The following is a 13,268-nucleotide window of genomic DNA, read 5'->3' as shown; positions in this document are numbered from 1 at the left end:
CTCCAGTACACCACATCCTACGGCGATGGTAGATGCCTCTTTAACACCTACAGTCACCAGCTTAATCCTAATGCCAGGTGCACCTCTCCAAGTGGGGGCTGCTGTCAGGATCAGCTCACTGGGGGAGGGGGGAGGGGTTAAAAGTGGTTAATCATTTGTGATCCCGGTTCCCAGCACTGGGAGCTGGGGTTTACAGGTGTGCACCTGTAATTTTAGCCCCACGCATGAAACAGTTGCTCAGTCTCACACTTTCTCAAATTCAAACTCCGGAACACTGGCCGCCAACCGCTTCTGCGGGTCCAGGCTGCTGATGGTGAGTGAATTCCCCTGGTCAAGATCTTGGCTGCTAATGGTGAGGGAATTCCCATGGTCAAGATCTTGGCTGCTAATGGTGAGGGAATTCCCATGGTCAGGGCCTTGGCTGCTGATGGAGAGTGAATTTTGATGGTCATGGCCCAGGCTGCTGATGGTGAGTGAATTCTGGTGGTCAGTGCCCAGGGTGGTGATAGTGCTATCACCAATGTTCGAATAATTAATATCAAGTTCTGAAGTGAGCTGAATTAGATGAAAGCAGATATCGCAGAGGATGGAGGAGATTTCAGAAGCACGGATGGGCAAGGCCGGGGAGCGATTTGAAAACAAGGCTAAGGTGACATTAAAATCAAGCTGTTACTTGACATGCAGCCAATGTAGGCCATCGAGTAGAAGGTCTGTAGCTTGATAATTTGTCCCAGTTAGGATAGTGCAGTGGGAATTTGGATGACCCCAGGAGAGGTAGAATTTGGGACACCAGCCAGGAGTGCATTGGAATGGTCAAGGATAGAAGTAAGAAAGGCGTAAAAAATTAGTGTTTCTGAAGGAGTTGAGCTGAGGCACAAGTAAATTCTGGTGATGTTCTGGAGGTGTAACTGGGCAGGAAAAGTCATAGTGCAAATATTTGCTAAGCACCGAATCGCAGGGTCAAATATGGAAGCAACTTTGTTAACAGTTTGTTTCGGTTTCAGACAAAAGTTGGTCAGAGGAATGGAGTTGATGGCTAGGAAACAGTTGGCGTTGGTCACTAAAAGCAATGGTTCTGTCTTCCCAATATTTAATTGGAGCATGCTGGATGGCAGAGGAGAAGTCTGATAATTTAACAACAGTGGGTTGGTGGAGAGAGCTGCTTCTGAGGTAGAGATGGATAGCTTCAGATGACACGAGAAGACTAATTTTCTCCTTTCTGCTGATGTCCCCAAGGGACAACATTTTTCATGAGTGATAGGACAAGGCCAAGGATAGATCCTTGCTGGACACCAGAGATAAGAGTATGGGAATCTTTCCAAATGTTTCTCTAGCTACTATTAGGTAAGTAAGAATAGATTCATGTGAAGATCGTTCCAGCTAACTGGACAACACTGGGGAAGAGTTACAGTTTGGTAGACCATATTAAAGTTTGCGAAGGAAGAATAAAAACATTTGAGATCTGTCAAAGTCACAGAGCATGTCATTTGTGTTTTTGATAAGATCTCCTTCGGTATTGTGACAGGAAAGAAATCTTAGCATTCAAACATGTGCAAGGGTGTTTCGGACAATGGGGTTTCCTGCCTGCCATTTGAGTGGGCAGTGAATGCACCATCACCAATACTGGCTCCCCCTTAGCAGCTTAATGCTCCAAAGAGACAGCTTAATGCTCCACAGACAGCTGCCAGTCAATTAGGTGAGCCTGCAGCTGTAGAGTCCCAGCAGTTCCTGAAACAGCAGTAGGCAAGATTGGAACTGCAAGTGGAGTCTCAGTGCTGGGAGTCTAGGACTAGATAAATGTTGGGGAGGGGAAATGTAGCCCGGGCAACTGGGAAGGGGTGGCGTGCCATAGGGATTGGTGCTGGTGCCTCAATATTTTACAATTTATATAAATGATTTGAATTAAAAGATTAAAGGTGTGATTGCTAGATTTGCTGATGACACAAAAATAGATAGGAAAATAAGTTGTGAAGAAGACATAAAGGAGTCTCCATATGCTCGTTTTGGCAGGAAGAATGGAAAATAAGCAAGTTATCAAATGGTGAGAGACTGCAGAGTGCTAAAGTACAGAAGGACCTGGGTGTGCTGGTGCATAAATTGCAGAAGGTTAGTGTGCAGGTACAGCAATTAGGAAAACTGGTAGAATATTATTGCTATTGCAAGGGGAATTAAAGACAAAAGGTTATGCTTCAGTTATACAGGGCTCTGGTGAGACCACATCTGGAGTACTGTGTGCAGTAGTGGTCTCCTTATGTATGGAATGTGTAAATGCATTGGAAGTAGTTTAGAGAAAGTTTTGCTGGACCAACACCTGGAATGGGCAGATTATCTTAGAGGAGAGGTTGGACAGGCTGGGCTTTTATCATCATAGAAATCATAGAAATCAATCATAGAAACCCTACAGTGCAGAAGGAGGCCATTCGGCCCATCGAGTCTGCACCGACCACAATCCCACCCAGGCCCTTCCCCCACATATTTACCCGCTCATCCCTCTAACCTATGCATTTTAGGATTCTAAGGGGTAATTTTTAACCTGGCCAATCAACCTAACCCACACATCTTTGGACTGTGGGAGGAAACCGGAGCACCCGGAGGAAACCCACGCAGACACGAGGAGAACGTGCAAACTCCACACAGACAGTGACCCGAGCCGGGAATCGAACCCAGGACCCTGGAGCTGTGAAGCAGCAGTGCTAACCACTGCGCTACCATGCCGCCTGCTGGAATTTAGAAGAGGAAGAGATATTGTGGTTGAAGCATATAAGATCCTGAGGGGCCTTGGCAGGATCGGTGTTAAAAGATGTTTCTTCTTGCAGGATATTCTAGAATTGGGGTTAGAGTTTAAAAATAAGAGTTTGCCCATTTAAGACAGAGGAGATTTTTTTCTCGCAGTGGGATTTGGAACTATCTTTCTAGGAAGATCTTCCAAGGAAGCAGAGTCCTTGAATATTTTTAAGGAAGAGTTAGATAGATCCTTGATAAGCAAGGGGTTGAAAGGTTATTTGGGGTAGGTAGGAAAGCGCAATTGAGGTTACAATCAGATCAGCCATGAACTTGTTGAATGGTGAAGCTGTGTTGATGTGCTGTGTGGCCTACTCCTGCTCTTAATTTGTATATTCATGTGTCCATTTTAATTGGCCACCAAAAGACTTCAACTGGGGCAAGGTTCGGCAAGCTAGCCTAAGCCTCTCCTGCATCACCATCAAATTGCTGAGAGGTTGGGTGGACAGAAGGCTGGTACAAAGGGCATCTAAAGACTTTTACAACCATCTTCCCTCCCTGTCACCGTCATTTCATCCATGGCAGAAGACTGAAATTTTGGATATATTAAAATAGTGATGGAGCAAATATTAATGTGTTTAACATCTTCGAAAGTGGATTAATCATTAGGTCCAGATGAAATGTACCCTAGGATATGAAAGGAAGCAAAGGATAAAACAGCAGCTGTTTGGAATTTAGTTTTTGAATCTTGCCTGGCCTACAGCTGTGGAATCCGCACTAGAGGAATGCTAACATTGTGCTGTTGTTTAGACAGGGAACAGTCAGCAGACTGCCAGCTTCATTTCACCATTGAGGGAATAAAAACTTACAGATGACATTTGTGACAGTTACAATCATTTTTAAGGACAGGAATGATTGGAGCTGCCCAACGAAAAACCAGATTACTTATGAACAAACTGCTTTAATTTGGATTGGGGAAGGTCATGTGTGGCTAACTTGATTGGCCTTTTTGAGGATGTAAAAAGGAAGGTCAATGATAATTGCATATTTGGTGTAGTATAAATGATTTTTTTTAAATGTTGGTAATTAAAAGCTGATGGAATCCAAGGAAAAGTAGTACGTTGGATCCAGAATTAGCTCAGGGGTAGCAAGCAAAAGGTTGTGGTCAACTGGTGTTTTTGTCACTGGAAGGCTGTCTCCAGAGTGTTTCACAGGCCTCAGTGCTGGGGCGTTTTGCTGTTTGAGGTTTATATTGATGATTTAGATGTAAATATATGTTGTCACAGACTGGTTCAGAAGGTGAAGTCGCATGGGATCAGAGGTGAGCTGGCAAGGTGGATACAAAACTGGCTCAGTCAAAGAAGTGATGTGGAGATGACGGCGTTGGACTGGGGTAAACACAGTAAGAAGTTTAACAACACCAGGTTAAAGTCCAACAGGTTTATTTGGTAGCAAAAGCCAGCTTTCGGAGCTGCAAGCCCCTTCTTCAGGTGAGTGGGAATTCTGTTCACAAACAGAGCATATAAAGACACAAACTCAATTTACATGAATAATGGTTGGAATGCGAATACTTACAACTAATCAAGTCTTTAAGAAACAAAACAATGTGAGTGGAGAGAGCATCAAGACAGGCTAAAAAGATGTGTATTGTCTCCAGACAAGACAGCCAGTGAAACTCTGTGGGGGTTACAAATAGTGTGCCATGAACCCAATATCCCGGTTGAGGCCGTCCTCGTGTGTGCGGAACTTGGCTATCAGTTTCTGCTCAGCGACTCTGCGCCGTCGTGTGTCCGACCAAAGAACACAACCGTCAACTCAACACTCTGATCAAGACCTTTGATCCGGGCCTTCAGAACACCCTCCGTGCTCTCATCCCACGTACTCCCTGCGTTGGAGATCTCTACTGCCTCCCGAAGATACACAAGGCAAACACACCCGGCCGTCCCATCGTATCGGGCAATGGGACCCTGTGCGAGAACCTCTCCGGCTATGTCGAGGACATCCTGAAACCCACTGTACAAAGAACCCCCAGCTTTTGTCGCGACACGACGGACTTCCTACAGAAACTCAGCACACATGGAGCAGTTGAACCAGGAGCGCTCCTCGTCACAATGGATGTCTCGGCACTCTACACCAGCATCCCCCATGACGATGGCATTGCTGCAACGGCCTCAGTGCTCAGCGCCAACAACTGCCAGTTTCTAGATGCAATTTTACATCTCATCCGCTTCATCCTGGACCACAATATCTTCACCTTCAACAACCAGTTCTTCATCCAGACACACGGAACAGCCATGGGGACCAAATTCGCACCTCAATATGCCAACATCTTCATGCACAGGTTCGAACAAGACTTCTTCACCGCACGGGACCTTCAACCGATGCTATACACTAGATACATCGATGACATTTTCTTCCTTTGGACTCATGGTGAACAATCACTGAAACAACTCTATGATGACATCAACAAGTTCCATCCCACCATCAGACTCACCATAGACTACTCTCCGGAATCGGTTGCATTCTTGGACACACGCATCTCCATTAAGGACGGTCACCTCAGCACCTCACTGTACCGCAAGCCCACGGATAACCTCACGATGCTCCACTTCTCCAGCTTCCACCCTAAACACGTTAAAGAAGCCATCCCCTACGGACAAGCCGTCCGTATACACAGGATCTGCTCGGATGAGGAGGATCGCAACAGACACCTCCAGACGCTGAAAGATGCCCTCATAAGAACAGGATATGGCGCTCGACTCATTGATCAACAGTTCCAACGCGCCACAGCGAAAAACCGCACCGACCTCCTCAGAAGAGAAACATGGGACACAGTGGATAGAGTACCCTTCGTTGTCCAGTACTTCCCCGGAGCGGAGAAGCTACGGCGTCTCCTCCGGAGCCTTCAACATGTCATTGATGAAGACGAACATCTCGCCAAGGCCATCCCCACATCCCCACTTCTTGCCTTCAAACAACCGCACAACCTCAAACAGACCATTGTCCGCAGCAAACTACCCAGCCTTCAGGAGAACAGTGACCATGACACCACACAACCCTGCCACAGCAACCTCTGCAAGACGTGCCGGATCATCGACACAGATGCCATCATCTCACGTGAGAACACCATCCACCAGGTACACGGTACATACTCTTGCAACTCGGCCAACGTTGTCTACCTGATACGCTGCAAGAAAGGATGTCCCGAGGCATGGTACATTGGGGAAACTATGCAGACGCTGCGACAGCGGATGAATGAACACCGCTCAACAATCACCAGGCAATCACTGTTCTCTTCCTGTTGGGGAGCACTTCAGCGGTCACGGGCATTCGGCCTCTGATATTTGGGTAAGCGTTCTCCAAGGCGGCCTTCGCGACACACGACGGCACAGAGTCGCTGAGCAGAAACTGATAGCCAAGTTCCGCACACACGAGGACGGCCTCAACCGGGATATTGGGTTCATGGCACACTATTTGTAACCCCCACAGAGTTTCACTGGCTGTCTTGTCTGGAGACAATACACATCTTTTTAGCCTGTCTTGATGCTCTCTCCACTCACATTGTTTTGTTTCTTAAAGACTTGATTAGTTGTAAGTATTCGCATTCCAACCATTATTCATGTAAATTGAGTTTGTGTCTTTATATGCTCTGTTTGTGAACAGAATTCCCACTCACCTGAAGAAGGGGCTTGCAGCTCCGAAAGCTTGTGTGGCTTTTGCTACCAAATAAACCTGTTAGACTTTAACCTGGTGTTGTTAAACTTCTTACTCGGTCAAAGAAGGCAGGGTAGCAGTGGAAGGGTGCGTTTCTGAATGGAGGGCTGTGACAAGTGGCATTCATCAGGGACCTTTGCTGTTTGTAATATATATAAATGATTTGAAGGAAAATGTAACTGGTTTGATTAGTAAGTTTGCGGACGACACAAAGGTTGGTGGATTTGCGGATAGCGATGAGGACCATCAGAGGATACAGCAGGATATATTTCAGTTGGAGACTTGGGAGAGAGATGGCAGATGGAGTTTAATCCAGACAAATGTGAGGTAATGCATTTTGGAAGGTCTAATATAGATAGGAAATATACAGTAAATGGCAGGACCCTTCAGAGTATTGATAGGCAAAGGGATCTGGGTGTACAGGTACACAGGTCACTGAAAGTGGCAATGCAGGTGGAGAAGGTAGTCAAGAAGGCATACGGCATGCTTGCCTTCATTGGTCGGGGCATTGAGTTTAAAAATTGGCAAGTCATGTTGCAGTTTTATAGAATCTTAGTTAGGCCGCACTTGGAATATAGTGTTCAATTCTGGTCGCCACACTACTGGAAGGATGTGGAGGCTTTGGACGGGGTACAGAAATGATTTACCACGATGTTGCCTGGTATGGAGGGCATTAGCTATGAGGAGAGGTTGGAGAAACTTGGTTTGTTCTTACTGGAACGACGGAGGTTGAGGGGCGACCTGATAGAAGTCTACAAGATTATGAGAGGCATAGACAGAGTGAATAGTCAGGAGCTTTTTCCCAGGGTGGAAGAGTCAATTACAAGGGGGCACAGGTTTAAGGTGCGAGCGGCAAGGTTTGAAGGAGATGTACGAGGCAGATTTTTTACACAGAAAATAGTGGGTGCCTGGAACTCGTTGCCGGGGGAGGTAGTGGAAGCAGATACGATAGTGACTTTTAAGGGGCATCTTGACAAATACATGAATAGGATGGGAATAGAGGGGTATGGTCCCCGGAAGGTTAGGGGGTTTTAGTTAAGTCAGGCAGCATGGTCGGTGCAGGCTTGGAGGGCCGAAGGGCCTGTTCCTGTGCTGTAATTTTCTTTGTTATTTGTTTTTTATATGGGGCATAAGATGATTGTGAATTGTTTGAAAATTGGTAATATGGTTGGTAAATGGGGAAGAAGACTTCAGGAAATTATCAATGAATTTGTCTGGTGGGGAGAAAAGTGGCAAATGTAATTTAATCCAGAGAAGTGTTTGAGGAGGACAAATAAGGCAAGGGAATACACATTAAACTGTGAGACACTAAAAGGTATAGAGAAACCAAGTGATTGCATGTAGATCTCTGAAGTTAGCACAGATAGATTAGGTGGTTAATAAGGCATTTTAAAATATTCTACCAGATGATTTAGTTGTCATACTACGGCCAAACGGGCCACCTAAAATGGCAATTCGGGGCGGCACGGTAGCACAGGGGCGGCACGGTAGCACAGTGGTTAGCACTGCTGCTTCACAGCTCCAGGGTCCCGGGTTCGATTCCCAGCTCGGGTCACTGTCTGTGTGGAGTTTGCACATTCTCCTCGTGTCTGCGTGGGTTTACTCCGGGTGCTCCGGTTTCCTCCCACAGTCCAAAGATGTGCGGGTTAGGTTGATCGGCCAGGTTAAAAATTGCCCCTTAGAGTCCTGGGATGCGTAGGTTAGAGGGATTAGCGGGTAAATATGTGGGGGTAGGGCCTGGGTGGGATTGTGGTCAGTGCAGACTCGATGGGCCGAATGGCCTCCTTCTGCACTGTAGGCTTTCTATGATTTCTATGATAAAGCACTCTGGGACAATTGGGCAAGAACTAAAACGGCAGGCTGCTGCCTAAAAGACAGAGATAAACAGGCTGCAACTCAGATGACTGAACACACAGGATATGGGTCATCTCCAGGACAAAAGGGACTTTCTGGTCAAACTGGGTTGTTTACCAGACATAGGGGCACCGTAATCCCTTATTTGGGAGGGAAGTGTGTGTCCTACATGCCCCCAGCACCTACAGACATGGCCGTTGGGGACACACCCAGAGCTTGGTGTGGCAGCACTCGATTGAACTTTATTGATCAGGGTGATCAAGTCCTGATCGATTGATTGGCAATGGCCAAAAGGGGCACGAAACCCAATGAGGTATAATTGTGTTGCGCAACCAAGAATCTCTCTCTCTCTGACCCCACGAACGAACTACAACAACGGTGACCATCGCCAGCAACGACCAGCACGAGGAGAGCCAGCACACCCGAGAAAGAAGGAAGACCAGAGCCAGAGTGCCAGACCAGACCAAAGGACCAGACTACGTAGAGGACGACCGAGACCAGCGCACAGATAAAGGCCAATATCTGCTTGGGTACTTGCCAGTCATGCAAAGTTAAGTCAAGGTCTCGTATTGGACTTGAACTTTAGTATTTTCTGTAAGATAACTTATTGTTGGTTGGGTGCGTGATTATTGATTGTGTGTTTTAAATAAATATTGGTTATACTAACAAGAAGTCTACTCGCAATTCTTTCTCCATCGTATAAGGGTTAAAACAGACTGTGCGGCAGGCACAACAATACCAGTATTTATTTACCATCACTAACCACTGAGAAGGTTGTAGTGAGCCGCTTTCTTGAACTGCCACAATCCATGTGGTGTAGATACACTCGCAGTGCTGTTATGAAGGGAATATTAGGATTTTCGCAAAGTGACATTGAAGGAACAACAATATATTTACAAGTCAGGATGGTGAGTGAATTGAAGGGAAACTTCCAGGTGGTGGTGTACCCATGCATCCACTGCCCTTGTCTTTCTAGATGGTGGAGTTTGAAGGATTGGAAGGTGCCATTGAAGAAGTCTTGATACGTTTCTACAGTGCAACTTGCAGATGGCACATACTGCTGCCAATGCATGCTGGTATCGGAGGGAGTGAATGTTTAAGCTTTTGGATAGGGTGTCAATCAAGAAGGCCACTTTGTCCTGGATGCTGTTGATTTCCTGAGTTTTTTTGGAGTTGCCCTTATCCAGGCAAGTGCAGTGTATCCCATCTCACTCCTGATTTGTGCCTTGCAGATAGTGAACAGGCTTTGGGCGTCAGGAGGTGAGTTAGACACTGCAGAATTCCTCACCTCTGTCTTGCTCTTTTAGCCATATTGACATGGCTGGTTCGATTCAGCTTCTGGTCAATGGAACACCAAGGATGTTGATAGTTCAGAATTTAGGGATGCTACTACCATTGAGTGTCATGGGAGATGATTAGATTCACCCTTGTTGGAGACGGTCATGGCCTGGCACTTGTGTGGGTGAATGTTATTTGCCACTTATCAGCCCAAGCCTTCATGTGGTCCAGGTCTTACTGCTCATGGATACAGACTACCTCAGTATCTGAGATGTTGTGAATGTTATTAAACATTGTGCAATCATCATCAAACAGCCCAACTTCTGACCTCATGAAAACATATGGGACACTTTCCTTTCTTGGACAAGACCTAGAGTAGAAGAGCTGGGATGTTATGCTCGAATTAAAACTGATTTGACCGCAGCTAGACTACTGTAGGCAACTATGATCATGGATGTATGACATTAGATGAGGAAAAGAAAAGATTCACAAGTATGGTTGCATGAATGGAGAATTTTAGCTGTGAAGAAATATTGGATGTTTTCCTTGGAATGCAGCAAGTGAAGGAGAGATTGATTTGTGTTAAATGTTTAAAATTATGATGGACCTAACTGGAGTAAGTAGAAGGGAGGTCAATAAGCTGGTGCCATCGATTTAATTTAATTAGTGAAAAGATTTGAGGAAGATTTCTTTTCACCCAGGAAATAATTGGGGGATGGGGGTGTCCAGGAGTTATTGCCTGAAATATTAGTAAAAGTAGAGGGTGCATTTCATTTAAATGGAAACATGGAAACATAAAAACAGAAGATAGAGCAGGAGGAAGCCATTTGGCCTTTCGAGCCTGCTCCACCATTCATCATGATCATGGCTGATCATCCAACTCAATAGCCTAATACTGCTTTTTCCCCAGAACCTTTGATTCAATTCGCCCCAAGTGCTATATCCAGCCACCTCTTGAATATATTCAATGTTTTGGCATCAACTACTTCCTGTGGTAATGAATTCCACAGGCTCGCCCTCTTTGGGTGAACAAATGTCTCCTCACCTCCATCCTAAATGGTCTACCCTGAATCCTCGAACATTGACCCCTGGTTCTGGACTCCTCCACCATCTGGAACTTCCTTCCTGCATCTACCCTGTCGAGCCCTGTTACAATTTTATGTGTCTCTATGAGATTCCCCCCTCATTCGTCTGAACTCCAGCAAAAACAATCCTAACCTAGTCAATCTCTCCTCATACATCAGTCCCGCCATCCCCGGAATCAGCCTGGTAAACCTTCGCTGCACTCCCTCGAGAGAAATAAATTCCTTCCTCAGAAAAGGAGACCAAAACTGCACAAAATACTCTAGGTGTGGCCTTACCAAGGCCTTGTATAATTGCCACAACACCTGTTCCTGTACTCAAAACCTCTCACAATGAAGGCCAATATGCCATTTGCCTTCTTTCCCGCCTGATGCACCTGCGTACTGTTGTGCCTGCCGCACAGTCTGTTTTAACCCTTATATGATGGACAAAGAACTGCGAGTAGACGTCTTGTTAGTATAACCAATATTTATTTAAAACACACAATCAATAATCACCCACCCAACGAACAATAAGTTATCTTACAGAAAATACTAAAGTTCAAGTCCAATACGAGACCTTGACTTAACTTTGCGTGACTGGCAAGTACCCAAGCAGATATTGGCCTTTATCTGTGCATTGGTCTCGGTCGTCCTCTACGTAGTCTGGTCCTTTGGTCTGGTCTGGCACTCTGGCTCTGGTCTTCCTTCCTTCTTGGGTGTGGTGGCTCTCCTCGTGCTGGTCGTTGCTGGCGACGGTCACCGTTGTTGTAGCTCGTTTGTGGGGTCAGAGAGAGACAGAGTGTGAGAGCGAGCTTCTGTTGTGCAGAAGCTTTTTATCCCTTCCTGGTTTTGTGTCGTTTTAAGGCGGTCTCCTGATTCTTGTCAATCAATCGATCAGGGTTTGATCACCCTGATCGATAAGAGTCCAATCAGGTGCTGCCACACCAACCTCTGGGTGTGTACCCAACGACCATGCCTGTAGGTGCTGGAGGCACATAGGTCACATACCTCCCTCCCAAATAAAGGGTTAAGGTAAACAAGTATGTTTGACCAGAAAGTGTCCATTGTCTTTGGGGTGGCCTATTTCCTGTGTATTCACTCGTCTGAGTTGCAGCCTGTTTATCTCTGTCTTTTAGGCTGCAGCCTGTCATTTTAGTTCTTGCCCAATTGTCCCAGAGTGCTTTACAAATCGCCATTTTAGGTGGCCCGTTTGTAGGAGACCCCCACCACATACACGGTCCCCAAGACCACCGACTCCACCAGTTAGGCCAGCTCCTAGAGCTTCACACATTCACGTGCGCAGCAATTCCTCCACCATGACTGAATCAGGAAAGTTGTTTGTCGGCGGCATGAACTTCAATACAGACGAGCAGTCCCTGGAAGAGGTTTTCTCCAAGTACGGGCAGATGTCTGAGGTGAAAGTGATTAAAGACAAAGACACCATGGTGTCCCGCGGTTTCAGCTTCATCACTTTCGAAAACCCAGAGGACGCCAGAGACGCGTTGCAGGCGATGAATGGAAAATCCCTCGATGGACGTCAGATCCGAGTGGGTCATGCCAAGAATAGGTCTGGAGGCGGTCGCGGGTATGATAGAGGCAGCTATAGTGGTGGCTACAATAACAGTGGCTGCAGGAGAGGAGCAGGAGGTGGCTATTGGGATAGTGGCAGGAGCGGAAGCTATCGTGGCGGAGGCCGGTTTGATACAGGAGACCGGGATAGCTATTCGGGTGGATACTACTATGGTGGTGGTTACGGAGGCCGCTCATACAGGGACTATGACTGATTAAAGCAACAAAAGCATTTCTGCCAGATTCAGCATCAACCTCCCACCTTGTTCCTAAAATGGCTCCTGGAACCGCAGAAAGCACTATCTGATGAAATTTGATTTGCCTTTATGTTAAAATATTAGAAAACCATTTTTACCATGATTAATCTTGTTATCCCGTTGTTGACTCAGGTAACTCTTTATGAGGATTGAAGATTTCTTTAAATAAAAGCCATGTGATTTTTACTGAATTTAAATGTCTTCATTTGGAAAATTGGCATAGAACGTCTGTCAAGGGATTGAGATCGCAAGTTGAATATTGCCAGCAATGTACCCAGTTACTTTTGAGTTATTTTCCTTGCCACCGAAAAGTAATGAAAGATCTCCCTACACAGCAGCCTTTTCATGTAACTTATTGCAAGACTCTTTGAAAGCAAACTGATGGTCTTTTGTTTTAAAACTCATTTCTTGAAAACTGTATACTGATTTTTAAAAATCAAATGTCATTTGTTGCACTTTCATCAGCTGGCATGGTCCTTTGAACAGAATGTTGCCACTTGGGAGTCAAATCTTTTGCCAGTGGATTATCTGAATATAATGTAGCTTCAGAAAAAAAAAGGGTGGAGGGCATGAATAGTTTAAATACATGTATATACATCAAATACTAGACGCGATAACAGCAGAAATTACATTGATCTCCTCAGGACAACGACGGATGATGACAAAGATGCAACCTAGGATCTACCTCATCAGACTCATCATCAGGATAAGCACGCAGGACACTCCAAGCAAGATGAACTTTTCATATCCTGGCTATTTGTGGTTTGACACAATGACAAGACGTGGGGTCCACCCTCGAATCACGGTCCCC

At 45.8% G+C, this 13,268-nt stretch overlaps 1 pseudogene; it reads left to right on the top strand.

Annotated features, from left to right (window-relative positions):
• Positions 1-11,947: 11,947 nt before the first annotated feature.
• LOC144492312 (cold-inducible RNA-binding protein B pseudogene) lies at positions 11,948-12,415 on the top strand (annotated as a pseudogene).
• Positions 12,416-13,268: the final 853 nt, after the last annotated feature.

The sequence above is a fragment of the Mustelus asterias genome, chromosome 4 (genome assembly GCF_964213995.1).
Source record: "Mustelus asterias chromosome 4, sMusAst1.hap1.1, whole genome shotgun sequence".
Taxonomy (NCBI): Eukaryota; Metazoa; Chordata; class Chondrichthyes; order Carcharhiniformes; family Triakidae; genus Mustelus; species Mustelus asterias.
Note: the sequence above shows the minus strand (reverse complement) of the source record. Positions and strands in the feature narration are given on the sequence as shown.